Raw genomic sequence first — 22117 nt, forward strand, 5'->3', positions numbered from 1 at the left:
GTCCTCTCTGGGGCCGTATAGCTTCTTTTGTAGCGCTGTCTCCTCTGGCCAGATGGTGTCCCTCAGAGCACTGTGGCATGGACAAGCCTGCAGGATGTGCTCTGCTGTCTGATTCTTGCCACACGGACATAAGGGGGAGGGAACTAGCTTCAGTTTTGTGGCTATATGATGGTTTAGTCTGTTATGTCCAGTGCGGAGTCTGAGTAGGACGACTTGTTCTTCACGTTGGAGCAGGTTGTATAAGATAGATGTCAAAAATCAACATTCTGGTTGCTTCCTTCACAGTGAGAATTTTGGTTAAAAAAATTCAAAATTGACGCCTTTTCTATCTGCTTCTTTACTTCGGCAGACACACACACACACACACACACACACACACACACACACACACACACACACACACACGCACACACACACACACACACACACACACACACACGCACACACACACACGCACACATACACACACACACACGCACACACACACACACACACACACGCACACACACACACACACACGCACACACACACACACGCACACACACACACACACACATAAAAAAGAGATAAAATAAACACAATTTAACAACACGATTTGATTGCAATGGCAACACTTCTGCTCTTCGGGGCAAACTGAGACTCTGTGTGTGCGTGTTTATGTGTGCGTGTGTGTGTATGTGTGTATGTGAGTGCGTGTGTGTGTGTGTGTGTGTGTGTGTGTGTGTGTTTTAGTGTGCGTGTGTGTGCGTGTTTATGTGTGCGTGTGTGTGTATGTGAGTGCGTGTGTGTGTGTGTGTGTGTGTGTGTGTGCGTGCGTGTTTATGTGTGCGTGTGTGTGTATGTGTGTATGTGAGTGCGTGTGTGTGTGTATGTGTGCGTGTGTATGGGTGTGTGTGTGTATGTGTGTGTGTGTGTGTGTGTGTGTGTGTGTGTGTGTGTGTGTGTGTGTGCGTGTGTGTGTGTGTACAACACTCGATCATACAAATATCGAAGGACATTCAAAACAAAACACCATCACAAACCACAACAACAACTATAAAAACAAACTTTTAACACATAATCAGAACTTGTGATGGACAGAAACCCACACAGACCGACAAACATACAATCAATCAATCAATCAATATGAGGCTTATATCGCGCGTATTCCGTGGGTATACATATACTGTAGTTCTAAGCGCAGGGATTTATTTTTTATTTTATCTTTTTTATGCAATTTATATCGCGCACATATTCAAGGCGCAGGGATTTATTGATGCCGTGTGAGATGGAACTTTTTTTTACACAATACATTACGCATTCACATCGGCCAACAGATCGCAGCTATTTCGGCGCATATCCTACTTTTCACGGTCTATTATTCCAAGTCACACGGGTATTTTGGTGGACATTTTTTTATCTATGCCTATACAATTTTGCCAGGAAAGACCATTTTGTCAATCGTGGGATCTTTAACGTGCACACCCCAATGACCTCGGTTTTTCGTGCACACCCCAAGGGACCTCGGTTTTTCGTCTCATCCGAAAGACTAGCACTTGAACCCACCACCTAGGTTAGGAAAGGGGGGAGAACATTGATAACGCCCTGACCCAGGGTCGAACTCGCAACCTCTCGCTTCCGAGCGCAAGTGCGTTACCACTCGGCCACCCAGTCCACAGACATACACAGACAGACAAACACACAGACATACACAGACAGCCATGCAGACAGACAACCAGAGATTTTGCTTGTGTGTGCACGTGTGTGTGTTTTAAAAAAAAGTCCATCATACTTGCATTAACTGACTTACAAATAAGAACCATTTGGATAATGGAAGAAGTTAGATCCTTCTCACGAGGAAAAATGCTGTTGCATGTGTTCGTTAGTTGACACTGGGCTCACTCACAAATAGTTTTGTTCAGATAGTTAGCTAGTTAGTTAATTAGTACGTTGGTTAGCTAGGTATTTAACTAGTTAGTTAGTTAGTGCGTTGGTTAATCACTCAGACAGTTAGTTAGTTAGCTAGCTAGATAGTGAGTTAGATAGCTATTTAGTTAGTTAGTTAGTAAGCTAGATAGTTAGTTAGATACCTAGCTAGCTAGTTAGTTCGTAATTTTGTTCGTTAGTTAGTTCGTTAATAAGTTAGTTAGTTCGTTAATAAGTTAGTTAGTTAGTTAGTTAGTTAGTTAGTTAGTTAGTTAGTTAGTTAGTTAGTTAGTCAGTTCGTTGGTTAGTTCGTTAGTTATTTGACACAGTCATCTGCTCTGTCACTTGAAGACTATACTTATCTTACGTTGGTGTTCTTTTCTCTAGATAGTACAGGATGACCAAACAAATGCTACCCACACATATATGCTAATAACTTCTACATCTGAGAACCAAATGACTTCATATTTGGTTTACGTAAATTTTAGCTTTTGCAGGTCCACAGTCCACAAATCGGCACGTTTGTTGGGCAAATATCTATGATCTTTCTTTTGTGCTTATTCAAACACAGCTTTCCAAATTCGGGGATCGCCTCAACAGTACGAGACTTGGCATTCAGCGGTAGCCACACTCACCCGATTTACACCCTCCAGCCATTTATTTACCTTTGGAATATCTGAATGTCCAAAAATACAAAAACACCCCGCCTCCCCCAAGATCATCGGTGACCCGAAGACAGTGGTTAAAGTTAGGTTCAGGCCAAGCCCTTTACAGAAAAGCGTTCGTGCAGTTGGCAATTTTGAAAGGGTTATTTGTAACATCTGTTGGAGGGAAGGTGAAAGGCGGACTATTTCACATACAGATGGGAGACTTGCTGGAATGGCCACGCACAACCTGAAGTTAATGCACAACACCAGCACATACATACACTGACAAGAAAATGACCGCTCCCGTTTTAAAGTTACACTTACAAATGGCGTGCAAAATGAACGTAAGACTCCACATGAAATGCCCTGATTCTGGCTACAATTGCTGAATTCAAGCCACGGATTTCTACTGATTGTGTTTGTATACTAGTCTGTTCAGATAGTCCAAGAGATGAATTCCTGGAGGCTTTAAATTGATAAGCAGTAGTTCATGTTCATTTCATGTTCACTTTCATAACTTATGCCATCACTGGGAACTTTGGGTCGCTTCCTCCCAGTGGAAAGCTAGCAGCAACCGAGTCGCGCAACCCATGGTGTGTGTGTTTTTAGGTGTAATCAGCCACCTGCCCTTATGGCAGAATGGCCGAGGTGTGTTATTTACACAGTTGTGACACGGGGGTGGAACATGGATACCGTCTCTGAGTCTGCAAATAAAGTTGACCCATGTCCGTCCCGGCATAGAATGGAACCAGGGACCCACGGACAACAAATTCTGTGCTCTACCAACTCAGCTAGTGTGCCCCCGATACCTTATTCCGCATAGTCTGTGCATTTGTATGTTGGCTTGTTTAATGAAGGATTATGTTGTATTAAAAAGATAATCTTCCGTATGTCCACACGATGCCGTTAAGCCTAATAGGTTGAACGGACATATATATGAAGTCTTATATCGCGCGGGTATCTCCAGACTCGGACTCAAGGCGCAGGGATCTATTTATGCCGTGTGAGATGGAATTTTGTACACAATACATCACGCATTCACATCGACCAGCAGATCGCAGCCATTTCGGCGCATATCCTACTTTTCACGGCCTATTTTTCCAAGTCACACGGGTATTTTGGTTGACATTTTTTTTTATCTATGCCAATACAATTTTGCCAGGAAAGACCCTTTTGTCAATCGTGGGATCTTTAACGTGCACACCCCAATGTAGTGTACACGAAGGGACCTCGGTTTTTCGTCTTATCCGAAAGACTAGCACTTGAACCCACCACCTAGGTTAGGAAAGGGGGGAGAAAATTGCTAACGCCCTGACCCAGGGTCGAACTCGCAAACCTCTCGCTTCCGAGCGCAAGTGCGTTACCACTCGGCCACCCAGTCCAGACATACACAAACAGCAACCTGACTTTCGTAAGCTTACAAACCTCATGTCTTTGGGTTTATATATAACGATGAAGGCCCCTATAGTTAGCCTAATACTTTGAGAGGACATTAAGCATCTCCACAACCTATACTTTTCTAAGTTCACGAACCTCATGTCTTTGGGGTTTAACATTAATAAAAAACGATAACGGCCCCTATCACCCTAATACTTGAGAGGACATTAGGCATCAACAACCTATACTTTTCTAAGTTCACGAACCTCATGTCTTTGGGGTTTAACATTAATAAAACAACGATAACGGCCCCTATCACCCTAATACTTGAGAGGACATTAGGCATCAACAACCTATACTTTTCTAAGTTCACGAACCTCATGTCTTTGGGGTTTAACATTAATAAACAACGATAACGGCCCCTATCACCCTGATACTTGAGAGGACATTAGGCATCAACAACCTATACTTTTCTAAGTTCACGAACCTCATGTCTTTGGGGTTTAACATTAATAAACAACGATAACGGCCCCTATCACCCTAATACTTGAGAGGACATTAGGCATCAACAACCTATACTTTTTAATAAGTTCACGAACCTCATGTCTTTGGGGTTTAACATTAATAAACAACGATAACGGCCCCTATCACCTTAATACTTGAGAGGACATTAGGCATCAACAACCTATACTTTTTAATAAGTTCACGAACCTCATGTCTTTGGGGTTTAACATTAATAAACAACGATAACGGCCCCTATCACCCTAATACTTGAGAGGACATTAGGCATCAACAACCTATACTTTTGAATAAGTTCACGACGAACACAATTTGTTCGTCGTTTGTCTTTTTCTGTAAAATGTATTTTGCGGGTGCTTTTGTTACTGCTTTTCGCCATACTTTGTTTAACCTATGGTTCACCTCTTTACGCTTGTCTGTATTACTGGTAGGGAATTCACAAGCTTGTTGTTTCTTGTTGAAGTGAGCAATAACCACACACATAAACAGAGACACTAAATACATTTCCAACCCCCAGACATGCACAACATAACCTGCTAAACAAGTATAATAAATATATCTTGATGTACATTAATTAGAAGAACAAGCACATTTTTTTCTGTACTTTGCTATGCTATTTGTGAAAAAGAGAGATTTTTTTTTTCACGAACCTTATGTCTTTGGGGTTTAACATTATTGTATAACGATGGCGGCCCGTATTACCCTACTACTTTGAGAGGACATTAGGCACCGATCAGCAACCTATACTTTTATAAGTTCATGAACCTTATGTCTTTGGGTTTTAACATTGTATATGTACAGTACAATGATGAATCCTTCCGTGTTTATATTATCCACACTACTGCATAATGACCCCTCCCCCCCCCCCCTGCAACCCCCCTCCACTCCCCGACAGAATTCCTCACTTTTTAAATAAAGATGTATAACAAGAGTTAAAGAAAGACTCTAAGTTGTAAGGAATGTTCTCTATTTTACCGTGATACGCCTTAAATATGAATAGTTATCACAGAGTGGGCAAACCACAGAAACAAGTCGCGTAAAGCGAAATTACTACAATTAGTCAACCTGTCTAACTCAACGAATGAAATGAATGCACTGCATTTTTTATCCACCAAGAAAAAACTCTCTCACTTTTACGAAAAAGCGTGGGAAGCCAGTATAGCGCAGATCACTTCAAGTGACAAGCCAGTATAGCGCTGAAGAGTAAAGCGTTTCACTTTAATATTTTTAACTTTCTGGGCTTGGTTTTAATCCAAACGAAACATATGTTTTTGACATCAGAAAATGATCAAGAAAAACATACGCAAACTCTTGTGTATCTCATCTAAAGTCGGGGTGAAATCCTGGAGCATGCCCCTAATGGCTTTGCCGTGAGGGCATACAACTTGAATTTCTCTCAAATGTGTGATTGGCTTACGTTGTTTTTGACGTTAAGTTTGCACGATCTCCCGCATCTTTATATGATAGTCGTCAGATGTTCAGTCTCTAACAATACCGCAACACGGTGGCCTAGTGGTAAGGCGTCCGCCCAGTGAGTTCGAACCCCGGCCGGGTCATACATAAGACTTTAAAATTGGCAATCTAGTGGCTGCTCCGCCTGGCGTCTGGCATTATGGGGTTAGTGCTAGGACTGGTTGGTCCGGTGTCAGAATAATGTGACTGGGTGAGACATGAAGCCCGTGCTGCGACTTCTGTCTTGTGTGTGGCGCACGTTAACTGTCAAAGCAGCACCGCCCTGATATGGCCCTTCGTGGTGGACTGGGCGTTAAACAAACACAATGGATGGATATGCCCTTTAAATGGCAGTCGTTAGACTTTCACAGTCTTTATCAATGTAATGATATAGTCTTTAAATGGAAGGATATCACTTTTAAATGGAAGTCGTTAGACTTTATTTATTAAGGAGATTTCTATAGCGCATAACGATGGAAGGATATCAACTTTAAATGGTAGTCGTCAGACTGTTCCAGCCTTTAACGATGGAAGGATATCAACTTTAAATGGTAGTCGTCAGACTGTTCCAGCCTTTAACGATGGAAGGATATCACTTTTAAATGGTATTCGTTAGACTTTCACAGTCTTTAACAATGGAAGGATATCACTTTTAAATGGTAGTCGTCAGACTGTTCCAGCCTTTAACGATGGAATGATATCACTTTTAAATGGTATTCGTTAGACTTTCACAGTCTTTAACAATGGAAGGATATCACTTTTAAATGGTAGTCGTCAGACTGTTCCAGCCTTTAACGATGGAAGGATATCACATTTAATGGTATTCGTTAGACTTTCACAGTCTTTAACAATGGAAGGATATCACTTTTAAATGGTAGTCGTCAGACTGTTCCATCCTTTAACGATGGAAGGATATCACTTTTAAATGGTAGTCGTCAGACTGTTCCAGTCTTTAACAATGGAAGGATATCACTTTTAAATGGTAGTCGTCAGAATGTTCCAGTCTTTAACAATGGAAGGATATCACTTTTAAATGGTAGTCGTCAGACTGTTCCAGCCTTTAACGATGGAAGGATATCACTTTTAAATGGTAGTCGTCAGACTGTCACAGTCTTTAACGATAGATTGGGATATGCCCTTTAAAAGGTAGTCGTTAGACTGTCACTGTATTTAACGATGGAAGGATATCCTCTTTAACGGGTAGTCGTCAGAGTGTCACTGTCTTTAACGATGGAAGGATATGCCCTTTAAATGGTAGTCATTAGACTGTCACTGTCTTTAACGATGGAAGGATATCAATTTTAAATGGTAGTCGTCAGACTTTCACTGTCTTTAACGATGGAAGGATATCCTCTTTAACGGGGGTAGTCGTTAGAATGTCACTGTCTTTAACGATGGAAGGATATCACTTTTAAATGGTAGTCGTCAGACTTTCACTGTCTTTAACGATGGAAGGATATCCTCTTTAACGGGTAGTCGTCAGACTGTCACAGTCTTTACCGATTACCGATATCACCGATAAATGGTAGTAAATGAACTTTGTGATAGATACATAAGAGACAGCTCACCACTACAGCCAACAAGACATCAACTGCTACAGCCCACGAGACATCAACCGCTACAGCCAACGAAAGAAGTTTCCTTGCTGTGTGGTATGTATTACAATTGGGCGTTTCCATCTGAGTGATCGACAAGAAGAAGAAGAAGTATTACAATTGTAAGACAAGTCTAAAACTGTGAATGTTAAAATAGACACGTACTGGAAGTGTAGCGGCCACAGTCTGTCAAAGAGAACATGGCTAACTATGCATGGTATGCGAGGTGTAAATATATGTTCTTTTTCAGGAGATAAATATTGTGTTTCTGTATACTATTTATCACTGTATCCTGAATACACTGAGACTGCCTGATGAGAGCTTCTCAGCTCGAAACCGGTAGCAGTCTTGGCTAAACAAAAACGGACCTTTTCAGGTTCAGCACTCTGTGAGAATGCCCTTAAATGCACTTATGGGAATTCCCAATCCATAGAGGTTGTGGAACTCTCCTCGGGTTATTCTTGTTCAGTGTTGCAATCGGCTCCGAAAGGGTTTGATTCTCCAGTAGGCTGTCTGTGAAGAGTTCTTTCTAGATCTAATTCTTACCCCCCTCCCCTCTTCCATTACCTCTAGTGTGCTCCCTGCTTTCAAAATTCCACTAGTTGGAATGTAGGCGGTGGAGACACACACAGAGTAAAGGATGATCTCCCTTGCTCATGTATAATTTCTATGCATTCTCGCTCTTGACGTCATTCTATATTTAACTTTTCTTGAAAAGTACAAGCGATCGAGTGCACATTTTGGCATTCTTAGCAGCGCTCTCATTATAACTTTATATATATATTTATATATATATATATATATATATATATATACATATAGATGTGTAGTGCCGACTTCTGCATACAAACAAAAACTAATGTCGATATATTTACTGTCACATGAACTAAATGTTGTGACATAGATTTACGCGAGTTCCTTTTTCTATTGTGTTCCAGCTTTTATCCCGAGACAAAACGTTGAAGTGGGATGATGTATGCACGCTGTCTCTTTCTCTTTCTTGTCCTGATTTCGATCGCAGGTAAGAAACATTATAGCTGCACTTCCTTGGCTTCGTCTTTCTGTCTCTCCATTTCCATAGCAACAGGGAAACTTGTGATTGTACGATTAAGCTTTTGATTGTTGCTATGAGCAATACGATATGGTGCCAAAACCTCAATTGAAAACGTCTTGAAAACAGCTGAAAGGTTTTGTCTCCTCTCTGGTTCCAGGGAGATATCTGATTTTGTCCGACGATCGCGTCTACCATTCTTCCAGGCGACTCAACACACATCAAACGCTGAATCGGCGCACCAGAGATACACGTGAGTGTACCCGCGAACAAACGGACAGACAAACATGCCAACACAAGTAACAGAGTAAATCCCCCCCCCCCTCTCCCCCGAGTATACAGTTATTTTGGTTTTATTAGCGTAGATAGCAGGATACTTCGATCGACCGGCGCTTTAATACACTTGAAGTTCACAGCCTACCTCTGCTACACTAAGCAAATAAATGATTGCGACACATTTTACACCCAAATTATAGCGTTAATTTCCATCATGTCTTTCATTCACACTTTCCATGCCAGTACAGGCCGTTCACTTGATATTCTGGATCAGCTTTCGTATTTAAAGATTTGTTGTACATGGTTTACGTGACCGCCGCTCAAATGTCGTAAAATCGACCGGACAAAAACGGAATGGCCAGTGAAAAATCGACCGGACAAAAACGGAATGGCCAGTGAAAAATCGACCGGACAAAAACGGAATGGCCAGTGAAAAATCGACCACAAATTACAATAGGCAAAACTGTGCAACTTTTACATACGCAAAGAAAGTCACATTAATAATCTACCGAGAACATGTAGTTTTGTTTAGCTAGCTTGCGTATTTCATTGCATACCATCTTGTATAAATACATGGAACAATTCAAAATGTACTTGAAGTAGGTCCGTTATGTTGGCGAAATATTCGTAAAGTTTCAAAGCAATCCATCAAGTCAATACTGATATACAGCGCTTTTTGTCATGATACCCCTCAAAATTGAGGAGACAACTTCCGTTTTTGACCGCAAATGCGATCGACACCTGCATAGGTAAGAATAGCATTGCACACCAAATACGCAAAATAGCGAAACAAAACAACCTATTCTGCAAATATAATTGATTTAGCTTTCTAATCATAGATTTTGTTTTTTTAAAAGTCTTTACTTGTTCATTATTGATGTCAACTCATGATTCCGCTGTTTTATATTCCAATGTGACGTATTCAATGTTGCACTGTGACAATGTGATGTGGCCTATTCAAAAGGGCAATTTGACTTATTTATTGGTGAAATATGACGTATTCAATGGAGCAATGTGACCTATTCAATGCTACAATGTGATGTAGTCAATGCTTAAATGTGACGTAGTCGATGCTGAAATGTGACGTATTCAATGATGTAATACGACGTATTCAATTGTGCAATGTGACGTATTCAATGGTGCAATGTGACATATTTAATGATGCAATGTGTCGTATCTAATGGTACCATATGACATATTCAATGGTACAATATGACGTATTCAATGATGAAAAAAAACAAAAACGTATTCAATGATGCAATGTGACGTCAAATGATTAATCTTGCAATGTGACGTGTCGGTTCTCCGCAGACCTTGGGCCAAAAAACACGCCGCGGAAGAGAGATGAAGACATGGCATCCTGGTCGTACATTATGGAGGAGTACGGCGAACTGTGGTGAGGCTTGTTGGCCCATAGGTGTCCGTGACATCTTATTTCCGACAAAATCATCAATCAGATTGTCATTAATATACATTATACATACCTTCACAGTAATAATTGAATCAAAAACAGTTGAAAATTCAAAGTAGGAATCCAAATACTTACCAAGCAGGTGTTGCAGCTGTTGTTTTATTTCAGATATGGATAACAATGCCAACGCAAAAACATGTCTTTACATTTGGGATTAATTGGACACCCGTCACTGTCGGTTGGCTGCTTTAAAGCAAAGGGAAGGAACTCTCCTTCAGGAACAGTTAGCACCCTCCCAGCCTAGCAACCCGCCCTTAACAGTAAATCAAGTAAGCTGAGGAGATCATGGCCTGGTCACTCATTCGCTGCGAGATTGCCAGCCACTCAAGACTCAAGACTCAATAATCTACTGTCTATATAAAAGCAACGAAAATTGCCTCTCAGTGTCAGCCACGTTTGCAGACGTAAAATGCATAACATGTACCAAGAATGAAGGATTCCACTGAAAACGCTAAAACAAACTTTGCCAACGAATAAACGTCGTCGCGTGGACGCCGCTCCAATAAAGGTACTCTCAAAATCGACAGGACAAAAAAAGAATGGCCCAATTGAAAATTAACAACAAATCACAATAGGCAAAACTTTGCGACATTAACATGCGAGAAGAATACCAAATCAATCAGCATCTGAACAAATACGTGTACCGATCCAGCAATAAGTGTATTATGTTGGTAATAAGATCCACACAGTCATTGCTAATATACATTGTACAGCATTGTTGTCATGATACCCCTCAACATTGACGAATAAATTCCAGTTTTGGACCGCTCATGCGATCGACACCTGCATTAGTAGAATTAGAATAGCACAGGGAATACGCAAGCTAGCTAAACAGATCAACCTGTTCGGGGAAGATGATTGGTTTGACTTTCTTTTCGAGTGTCAATTTTGCACAGTCCCGATTGTTGTGATTTTGTGTCGATTTGTACTTAGGCCCTTCTTTGTTTGTTCAGACGATGTTGAGGGTACCCTTATATTTGAGCGCCGGTCACGTGATCCCTGCAAAGGAAATCTGTAATCCGAAAGGTTATTTAGATAGTGCAGTGAACCGCCTGAACTGGCATGTCAAGTTTGAATGAAAAGACAGAGGAATCAATGCTTTTACTTGGGTGCGACATTTGTTGCAATACCGTTGAAGTTATAAAACGTTTCCAAAGAAATCAATCAATCAATGAGTCTTATATCGCGCATATTCCGTGGGTACAGTTCTAGGCGCTCTGCAGTGATGCCGTGTGAGATGAAATTTTATACGGCCAGTAGATTGCAGCTATTTCGGCGCATATTTACCTTTCACGGCCTATTATTCCAAGTCACACGGGTATAGGTAGACAATTATTAACTGTGCCTAAGCAATTTTGCCAGGAAAGACCCTTTTGTCAATCGTGGGATCTTTAACGTGCACACCCAATATAGTGTACACGGGGGGAGGTTCGGACACCGAAGAGAGTCTGCACACAAAGTTGACTCTGTGAAATAAATTTCCGCCGAACCTGGGATCGAACTCACGCTGACAGCGGCCAACTGAATACAAATCCAGCGCGCTACCAACTGAGCTATATCCCCGCCCAGGACTAAAAGCATCCACAATTCCCCAGCAGTCACTAGTGAGAAAAACACACACACACACACACACACACACACACACACACACACACACACACACGCACGCACACACACACGCACGCACGCACACACACACACACACACACACACACACCCCGACATGCATGCACGCACACATGCACGTATGTGTGCCACATAGGGGAGGTAGGCAGCACGTAACACAGACTGCTATCACTTCAGGAGGTCGTGGTGAGCAGCCTGACTGCACACGGCAGGAACGAGTCCAGGGACCGATTTGTGCGACACTTGAATGAGCACCCAAGCACATCTTAAACAGACCCGAAATAAAGCGGTTCAAAAAGCGACAACCGTGGGCACCATGTGTATTGTGTGTGCGTGTGTGTGTGTGTGTGTGTGTGTGTGTGTGTGTGTGTGTGTGTGTGTGTGAGTGTGTGTGTGTGTGTGTGGGTATGTGTGTGTGTGTGTGCGCGCGCGCGCGGTTGTGTGTGTGATTGTGTGTGTTCGTGTGTGCGTGTGTGCGTGTGTGTGTGTGTGTGTGTGTGTGGGTGTGTATGTGTGTGAGTGTGTGTGTGTGTGGGTATGTGTGTGTGTGTGTGTGTGCGCGCGCGCGCGTGTGTGTGTGTGTGTGTGTGTGGGGGGGGTTACAACACTCGATCATACAAAATATCGAAGGACATAAAAATAACAACACCATCACAAACCACAACAACAACTATAAAAAACAATCTTTTAACACATAATCAGAACTTGTAATGAACAGAAGCCCACACAGACAGACAAACATTCAGACATACACAGACAGACATGCAGACAGACAACCAGAGATTTTGCTTGTGTGTGTGTGTGTGTGTGTGTGTGTGTGTGTGTGTGCGTGTGTGTGTGTGTGTGTATGTGTGTGTGTGTGTGTGTGCGTGTGTGTGTGTGTGTGTGTGTGTGTGTGTTTAAAAAAAAGTCCATCATACATACATTAACTGACTTACAAATAACAACAACAACAACAACATCGTTTCTCAATCAACAACATTGAATTCCGGGATCACTTGAAGTTAAATTTTCATTTCACTTTCTGGCACACCGTTAGGATCAAAGATTTCTTTAATACCCCCCCCCCCCCCCCCCCCAAAAAAAAAAAAAAAAAAAAGTCTACCTGGCATAAACGCTCGCAAAAAATGAACGACACTTTATTTTCCCGCTTAAATGTAAACGCAAGTGTTTGGGTGCGGAATATTGAGTTATAAGTATTTAGTGTGTTTGTTTTTAAATATTGAACAACATGTTGCAAATAATGACTGTCTTATTCAAAGATGTTTGTGTTTGTTTAGATAATTAAGCTAAATATGATAAGATATGTTCTCAAAGTATTGCTGCTGCAGTCGAATCAAATGAGGAAATAAGTTTGTGCTAGTCATCATTTCTCTGCCCACCCGCTCCTACCCCCCTATCCCACGTTAGTATTTTCTTTCCGCTGCTATTGTTTAGTAGTAACCCCCCGCGGGTTAGGGGGAAGAATTTACCCGATGCTCCCCAGCATGTCGTAAGAGGCGACTAACGGATTCTTTTTCTCCTTTTACCCTTGTTAGGTGTTTCTTGTATAGAATAGAGTCAATTTGTGTAAAGATTTTAGTCAAGCAGTATGTAAGAAATGTTAAGTCCTTTGTACTGGAAACTTGCATTCTCCCAGTACGGTAATATATTGTACTACGTTCAGGGGAGGACGTGCCCCCCCCCCCCCCCCCGAAAAAAAATTTAAAAAATTGGAAAGCTGTTTCTATGACCATTTCTAAGTTCAAATGGCACCAGATGGCACCATTTTGCTTCTTTGGGCCAAATTTTTTTCCGGGGGGGCATGCCCCCGGACCCCCCTAGCAAATTCGGGCGCTTCGCGCCCATCACATTCACTTTCGATTCAAAGTGCCCCCCCCCCCCCCTCCTTACAAACCAATTGATCCGCCCCTGACGTTGCAAGCCCCTGGAGAAAATTTTTGATTAGTGCTTTTGTGAATAAGAAACAATTGACAAGTGGCTCTATCCCCTCTCCCCCCTTTCCCCGTCGCGATATAACCTTCGTGGTTGAAAACAACGTTGAACACCAAATAAATAAAAAAACAAATAATCTTCCCTTTCTTCTTATCTTTGCTTTAGATTATATATTCTTTATTTTTATCTGACTTTTGTTGGGGGGGTATTAGCATTATTTGTAGATGAACATACATGATACCATGCACTTAAAATAACCATAACATGTTGTGTTCGTCGCGATATAACCTTCGTGGTTGAAAACGACGTTAAACACCAAATAAAGAAAGAAAGAAACATGTTGTGTGGTCTTAAGGTTTTCCTTGTATAACATGCCACCCTATGTTGTGTGAATACAATCATGTTTAAACCATCGCGCGTGTCTGATCCAAGAAGGTTCATCATCATGTCAAATGAATTAAAGAAAGCACGAATTAATATATGCCGTGAATTTACTGATTTCAATGCTTAACCGACATCAGGTGGTGGAGGGCATACACTTTGTAATGAGAGCGCGTTAATCCCTTTAATACACGTATATATGACGGTGCCTTAATCCCTTCAATAATTCTATATATGACGGTACCTTAATTCTTTAAATAAACGTGTCGTCCTAATCCCTCCAATAATCTTATATATGACGTGCCTTAAAGCCTTCAATAATCTTATATATGACGGTGCCTTAAAGCCTTCAGTTATCTTATATATGACGGTGCCTTAAAGCCTTCAGTAAGATGACATTGCGTTAATCCCTCCCATAAGCTTATAGATGACGGTGCCTTAATTAAATGATGCAATGTGACGAATTCAATGATGCAATGTGACGTATCTAATGATGCAATGTGACATCATCGATGTTGCAATGTGACGTATCGTTTGTCTGCAGGCCAAAAAATACGCCGCAGAAGAGATATGGAAAGCGTTCTTGGGAGCATTACATGGAATATGTGTGAGTGTTGTTGTCCCATAGGTGTCTGTAACATCTTATTTCCGACAAAATAAATAAGATTGTCATTGATATATTTTACACATAAGTTCAAAGTAAAAACTGACCCCAAAACAGCTGAAAATTCTAAGTAAGAATTCAAATTTATACTTACCAAGCAGGTGTCGTTGCGGTTGTTGCTGTTTTATTTTAGAAATGGATAACAATGCCAACACAAAAACATGTGTTTACACTTAGGATTGATTGGACACCCGTCATTGTCGCTTGGCTGCTTTAAACCAAATGGAAGGAACTCTTTCAGGAACAGTTAGCATCTTACCAGCCTAGCAACCCGCCCTTAACAGTAAATCAAGTAAGCTGAGGAGATCAGGGCCTGGTCACTCATTCGCTGGGAGATTGCCTGCCACTCAAGACTCAAGACTCAATACTCTTCTGTCTATATAAAAACAACGAAAATTGCCTCTCAGTGTCAGCCACGTTTGCAGACGTAAAATGCATAACATGTACCAAGAATGAAGGATTCCACTGAAAACGCTAAAACAAACTTTGCCAACGAATAAACGTCGTCGCGTGGACGCCGCTCCAATAAAGGTACCCTCAAAATCGACAGGACAAAAACAGAATGGCCCAATTAAAAATTAACAACAAATAACAATAGGCAAAACTTTGCGACATTAACATGCGAGAAGAATACCAAATCAATCAGCATCTTAACAAATACGTGTACCGATCCAGCAATAAGTGTATTATGTTGGTACTAAGATCCACACAGTCATTGCTAATATACAGCATTGTTGTCATGATACCCCTCAACATTGACGAATAAATTCCAGTTTTGGACCGCTCATGCGATCGACACCTGCATTAGTAGAATTAGAATAGCACAGGGAATACGCAAGCTAGCTAAACAGATCAACCTGTTCGGGGAAGATGATTGGTTTGACTTTCTTTTCGAGTGTCAATTTTGCACAGTCCCGATTGTTGTGATTTTGTGTCGATTTGTACTTAGGCCCTTCTTTGTTTGTTCAGACGATGTTGAGGGTACCCTTATATTTGAGCGCCGGTCACGTGATCCCTGCAAAGGAAATCTGTAATCCGAAAGGTTATTTAGATAGTGCAGTGAACCGCCTGAACTGGCATGTCAAGTTTGAATGAAAAGACAGAGGAATCAATGCTTTTACTTGGGTGCGACATTTGTTGAAATAACGTTTTGGCGAAGTTATAAAACGTTTCCTAAGAATTCAGGACTAAAAGCATCCACAATTCCCCAGCAGTCACTAGTGAGAAAAACACACACACACACACACACACACACACACACGCACGCACGCACGCAGACACACACACACACACACACCGACATGCATGCACGCACACATGCACGTATGTGTGCCACACAGGGGAGGTAGGCAGCACGTAACACAGACTGCTATCACTTCAGGCTGGCATGGTGAGCAGCCTGACTGCACACGGCAGGAACAAGTCCAGGAACCGATTTGTGCGACACTTGAATGAGCACTCAAGCACATCTTAAACAGACCCGAAATAAAGCGACAACCGTGGGCACCATGTGTCTTGTGTGTGTGTGTGTGTGTGTGTGTGTATGTGTGTGTGTGTGTGTGTGTGTGTGTGCGCGCGCGCGTGTATGTGTGTGTGTTCGTGTGTGTGTGTGTGTGTGTGTGTGTGTGTGTGTGTGTGTGTGTGTGCGTATGTGTATGCAACCTGGGTTATTTATCTGTACAGATTGTGTTTTGGTCAAGCAATATTTGATCGCTGCTCAATGATGGCGACAGCCACCCACTTGAAGGCGATTTCTCACCAAAGAGCGGTTGTAATAAAATGTCGGCAAATACCTCGACTTCATCCCACAGGGAGAGGGCCTGCAAGGTATGAGGGATACAACAACATAACGCCAAAAAAAAGAAGGTGTGGTTACGGTAACATAGCCAAAAAAAATAGGGTAGGAAGGTAGGCAATCACTTTTTTTTTTTAAACTTTTTTTTCTAATGTGTACAAATTAAACCTACTTGACAGGAAAATAAGTGTGCGACTCGGGTGATTTCGCTTTCATTGCGTTTTCTGCACTCGTTTTTTTTTGTTTTTGTTTTTGTTTTGACAAATGGTCGGCCCCTAAAAATAGGGTAGGTCGGGTTACCGTAACCACACCTATTTTTTTTTTAGGCCTAATGTGTGATAGAATCTGTCCGTGATAGCTTGCGCTGGTGAGGACAGAGATACGTTGGCTTCCCAAATCTAAACTGGTGGCCACCTAATCGAAAACTTTATCTTCTATGGCATAATGTCTCTCTTGCTTCTCGATCCACATCTTTTGCCGGAGGTTTCAACATCTACGCACCATTCGACCAGCACTCTTTTTCTTACAGATAACCCGGAGAGTCAGCGAATGCCCGTCTTTAACGTGTGTTTAAAGCCCTCAAGTCATATGTATGTACCAATGGTATCTGGTATTTTTATTGTGTAGGAATCATTTAGCGATCTACTAATGGTGGATTTTGGGGGCGGTGGTTGATGGACATGAGAGAAGGGGGAGGGGCGAAAAGAGATTATCATGATTATGAGAGCATATCAAGAAAAAGGGACTAACAGTAAACGTCTCGCCAGTGTCCGGCAAGCCCTGTTCGATTTCGGGTCAGCTGCCACGTTGGCTTCTTACTGGACTGAAGCCGCTTCCAGGATTACAAACTTTTGCTGACAGAAGGTGGGTGCCTTTTGGCTGTTTCTACAGTTAGTCAAGTTTTGACTAAATGTTTTAACATAGACGGGGAATCGAGACGAGGGTCGTGGTGTGTGTGTATGTGTGTGTGTGTGTGTGTGTGTGTGTGTGTGTGTGTGCGTGTGTGCGTGTGTGTGTGCGTGTGTGTGTGTGTGTGTGTGTGTGTGTGTGTGTGTGTATTTTGGCTGTCTATGAAACGAAAATTACCACAAAATGTATTGAGGGGCATTAAAGATATAATAAACCGCTGCAAGGATGAAAAATTTTCACTAAAAAAAAAAAGGTGAGCGTTTTTTGGCAGTAATAATTATATGCTGAGGATTACACAACATCAATTAATGGGCATGAAAGACCTTATGTATGGATTGAACATTAAAAAAAAAACATATTTAAGGCGGCTAGACGTGACCACAATAGAGTGTGTGTTTGTGTGTGTTCAATGGTAAAAAATAAAAGGAATTGTAACTAAAATCGAACGATACGTAAACGTTATTTGTATTGTTGATCAAAATCTGACATTTTACACAGATTTTGACAGTCAAGGTTCGCCTCGACCGCTAGAGTGGTCTCGGAGGAACGCTGATTGTTTCGATCTGTGTAAAATGTGAAATTTTGGTCAAAGATACAAAAAACTATTAGAACCCGCTAAGGATTAAACATTTTAACTGACAAAAGGTGAGTGTCTTCTGAGTGTCATAATATGCTATGAAACGAGTATTACACAAAATTAATTAAAAGGACACAGATGAACCCATTAAGCACTGGGGATTATACATTTTAACTGACAAAAGTTAAGTGTCTTTTGGGCGTCTTTAAATTTCATGAAACAAAGATTATACAACATAAATTATGGGGCAGGAAAGATCGTATCACCCGCTAAGATTGATGTATTTTAAACGACAAAAGATGAGTATCTGTTGGCTCCTGTTATTTGCTTTGGAACGTGGATAACTATAAAATAAATGAAAGAACTAATGAAGTAATATTGATATTCTGCTCGACACCTTGAGGGATTTTGGGCTTGTGATCCACATGCGGTTACAGGCAGGACGTCAGCCGATCTTGTTTAAATCTCAAATTAACTCCATACTTACCACCCCCCCCCCCCCCCATCTCATTGCTGCTGGTCGAACTTTGGATCCCGTATTCCACTCATGGAGTCTTATTCGTGACGAAAAAATGGCATTTTGACTTAGAAATTTGCTTCAACGCAAAATATTTCTTTTTCATTCTCTGGTTAACTTGCACATATCAAACAGTTGCCGACGCATTAGCGACACATTCGTTATGCGTTTTCACTCTAAAATTTGACTCTCAAAAGCATGCTAGTTTCTGTCCACAACCACAGTTCTCTTTTTTGTTTTCCATGCAGGTTCCTACTACCGTAATCTTATTGCCTTCTCTCTCTTTTCTTCTTCTTCTTCTTTTCAGGTGGGGAGCGGCATCCTTCTTCGTAGGTCTTTTTCTGTTATCGTGTTAACAAGTAAAACACACACAAATCATACCATCAATTGACTTCTAATGTTTAACTCAAACTCCAATAATACAACCTAAATCTACCTTTTTCCCATATGTAAATTTCCAATAATCTTTTGTTATAATTTAAAATACAGTAATTCACAAGATAAATTATATAACTAATTTTCTAATTTTCTCTAAAATAACCAATTAATGCATCTACAGACATATAAATTATGATAACACACAAACTTTGCTACATAAGACAGCTAAGATTATAATTTGATTATATTATTAATGTCAACGTTGCTGATGAAGAGAAAGGGAGAATGTACGTTCTGGCTCACTGATTCCGACAGACCCTAAATATTAACCAAAAATAGGCTTCTGGACTAAACTTTTACTAAAATGAAACATGCGACAAAATCAGAAAAATACTGCATAAATCCATACCAAAAAAAAATACAGTAAAGTAAGGTTGTTTTGAACCAATCCCGGGTCTGTCGGAATCAGTAACCCAGAACGTACATTCTCCCGTTCTCTTATACAACGCTAAATTTAGTTTCCATTGAAATATTAACTGGTTGAGCCACTTTACACGCTCTCCACTGAAACAGCCAGCGTGTGTTTTGATCCAATCTGCCCGTCGTCGCCAACACTACCGTATTGATCTGGTAAAGACAAACACTGAGCCAGCGTGTGTTTTGCCAGGCCTGCAAGCTTGTCTTCTATATTCCTCCAATGGCAAGACAAGATTAAATTATGCGATAGCAACAGTTACGTCACTTCCGCCCACCACTGTGTGTTGATAGTAACATAGCCTAGTGATTTTGCCATTTCATTCCGGAGTCGCCTGCCGTGCAGTTGTGTTTTCTGTGAGAGAAGTGTTTTTACTGTCACTATATTTGCTAAATATTTATGTCTCAAGATAGCATTTCTGAAGAATTAGAGAGAGAAATTCTTGAATCACAAGTTGCTCATCAAAATCTATTAGATTTTTCAACACAGTCATCAACTTTAATTTTAGATTCACCAACTATGGATATACCGGAATCATTGAGTGAATGGAATTCTGAGCAGTTTTTAACTATTGAAGAGCACCTCAGTTACCTCAACAATTTTGTTGAAGTATTATCGCAAATGAAAAATGAAGGGCCATCTCAGAGTGGAAAACTACCTAAATTTCCTTCACGCCCAAAACGGAAACTTTCAGATTTGTATGGAGGAAAACCAAAGAAAACCAAAACAACAATGACGTTCAATGAACTCCACGAATATTTAAAGTCAAAAATTGTTGATGTAAGCATGAAAGTTAGGAAGGAAGTGTTCTTTTTTAATCCGGAAGATATCACATCATCAGCAAGTGCCATTGAAAAGTTAGTTGAGGGATATAGACACATACAAAGACAGGAGGCAACTTCAATGGGCTTCAATTTGCAATATGGAATGGTTCTAGAAATCGCATTTAAGTTTTATGAAGCAGAACAAGGCATTCATAATGAGACCTGGGATGGCTGGTTGGAAAGAAACGTTAAAATTTCTTCTACGTATGCACGGAGATTGAGGGAGATTGCCCGTTTACTATTTCCATACAGAGCCAAATTCAGCACAGTTGGGATGTCTTTTTATGAAGTCTTCAACATGAGAAAAGAACTCAAAACCATGTTTGAAAAGAATGAGGATATCAGGCTTTATTGGGCTGAGAAAGTGACGTCAATGGTTCCAAATATACATCAACAGCAATCACAAGAGTAGGAAAAAAGAGTTAGAGCTAACACTGCAATCAGGTCACGCAACTGGCAGTTGCGCCAAAATAGGTCAACACCCTGCTTCGCGATTGGGCTGAGAAAGTGACGTCAATGGTTCCAAATATGCATCAACAGCAATCACAAGAGTAGGAAAAAAGAGTTAGAGCTAACACTGCAATCAGGTCACGCAACTGCCAGTTGCGCCAAAATAGGTCAACACCCTGCTTCGCTTCGCTTCGCTTCGCTTCAAAGGCTGCCTTCGGGCGGCCGCCGAGTGTTAACTTATTCAATTGACTTGTTTATTTGATTCAAGCTTTTGATAAGTGTACTTGGTGGCTGCTTTGAAACTCAACAAAGCCTTCTCCCCTTTCACAAACACTCCCCTTTCACAAGCAACGTTCTCTTCCCCGCTGCAGTCAAAACAAAGCTGTCATAGCGGGTTTTCCCGATTGACAAAAATTCTTATTACACACTCAGACTATTTGCGTTTGTTCTCCAGTGCCCAATTGCATAAGAATATTCTGGTGATGAATAAACGCGCTTTGTGTCATTAGCATCTAAAGATTTCTTGTTTACAATAGTTGTGTTGATCTGATGAAGCGCGGAACTGATCTTAGGGTTGTCATGGTGAAACACTCGCTTCTGAAACAGTGCTTCCTTGTAGTTATCATGCGATATGCTCGACTTTACAACCTGTTTGCTTACACCCTTTGCTTTTTTAACCACCCCTTTCTCACTTGCAACACTGTACATCTTTGCACGCAATCCAACATACTCCTTAATTATCTTCCCATTCATTTCATCTTTCATCTTTCCAATAACCTTCTTGTTAACATTTGAGTGCAATGGTGATTCTTTAGGGTAGTCGCAAGTGTCATAAAAAGAATCTTTTCCTTTTACTGCAGGACTTTCAGCTTCTAGATCTTTGTAAATGTCATCCGCTGGAATGTCAAGTAAGAATGAATCTGTGTCTGTGTAAAGTACTCTCGATTTGGGATATCTTGGTTTCAAATAATCATACAAAAACTCAAGCATCAACAGTTTTGACAACTCTAGCACAGTAAAGCCTATGAATACTGGTTTGTCAAGCTTGACTACAAGTTTTTTCATTAAGATACCATACAGCTGTTCATGAAAGTATTTAAAATCTTGATACTGTGGTTTGGATGTCAGCTTGATGGCCTCATTTTCTCTTGTAACAAGTCTAACATCCTTTCTCTTGTGTGGGTTTTCCATTGTCTTACCAAAGCAACTGTTGTTCATCAGTTTAAAAAAGTCTTTCTCTGATGCATCAGCGGCTTTGGTTCTCAGTTCTGTGTTTTTCATGATGTAAGGTTT

General features: G+C 41.0%; 2 long non-coding RNA genes across 2 annotated transcripts; both read left to right on the forward strand.

Annotated features, from left to right (window-relative positions):
- The first annotated feature begins 7393 nt into the window (after nt 1-7393).
- Nucleotides 7394-12224, forward strand: LOC138948123 (uncharacterized). The gene is made up of 5 exons (XR_011449895.1): nt 7394-7552; nt 8434-8516; nt 8707-8799; nt 10134-10218; nt 12097-12224. It is a non-coding gene; the product is annotated as an uncharacterized lncRNA (long non-coding RNA).
- A 2554-nt stretch (nt 12225-14778) lies between these two features.
- On the forward strand, nt 14779-16401 carry LOC138949553 (uncharacterized). The gene is made up of 2 exons (XR_011450330.1): nt 14779-14842; nt 16281-16401. It is a non-coding gene; the product is annotated as an uncharacterized lncRNA (long non-coding RNA).
- Nucleotides 16402-22117: the final 5716 nt, after the last annotated feature.

The sequence above is a fragment of the Littorina saxatilis genome, linkage group LG15, assembly GCF_037325665.1.
Source record: "Littorina saxatilis isolate snail1 linkage group LG15, US_GU_Lsax_2.0, whole genome shotgun sequence".
In the NCBI taxonomy this organism is placed as follows: Eukaryota; Metazoa; Mollusca; class Gastropoda; order Littorinimorpha; family Littorinidae; genus Littorina; species Littorina saxatilis.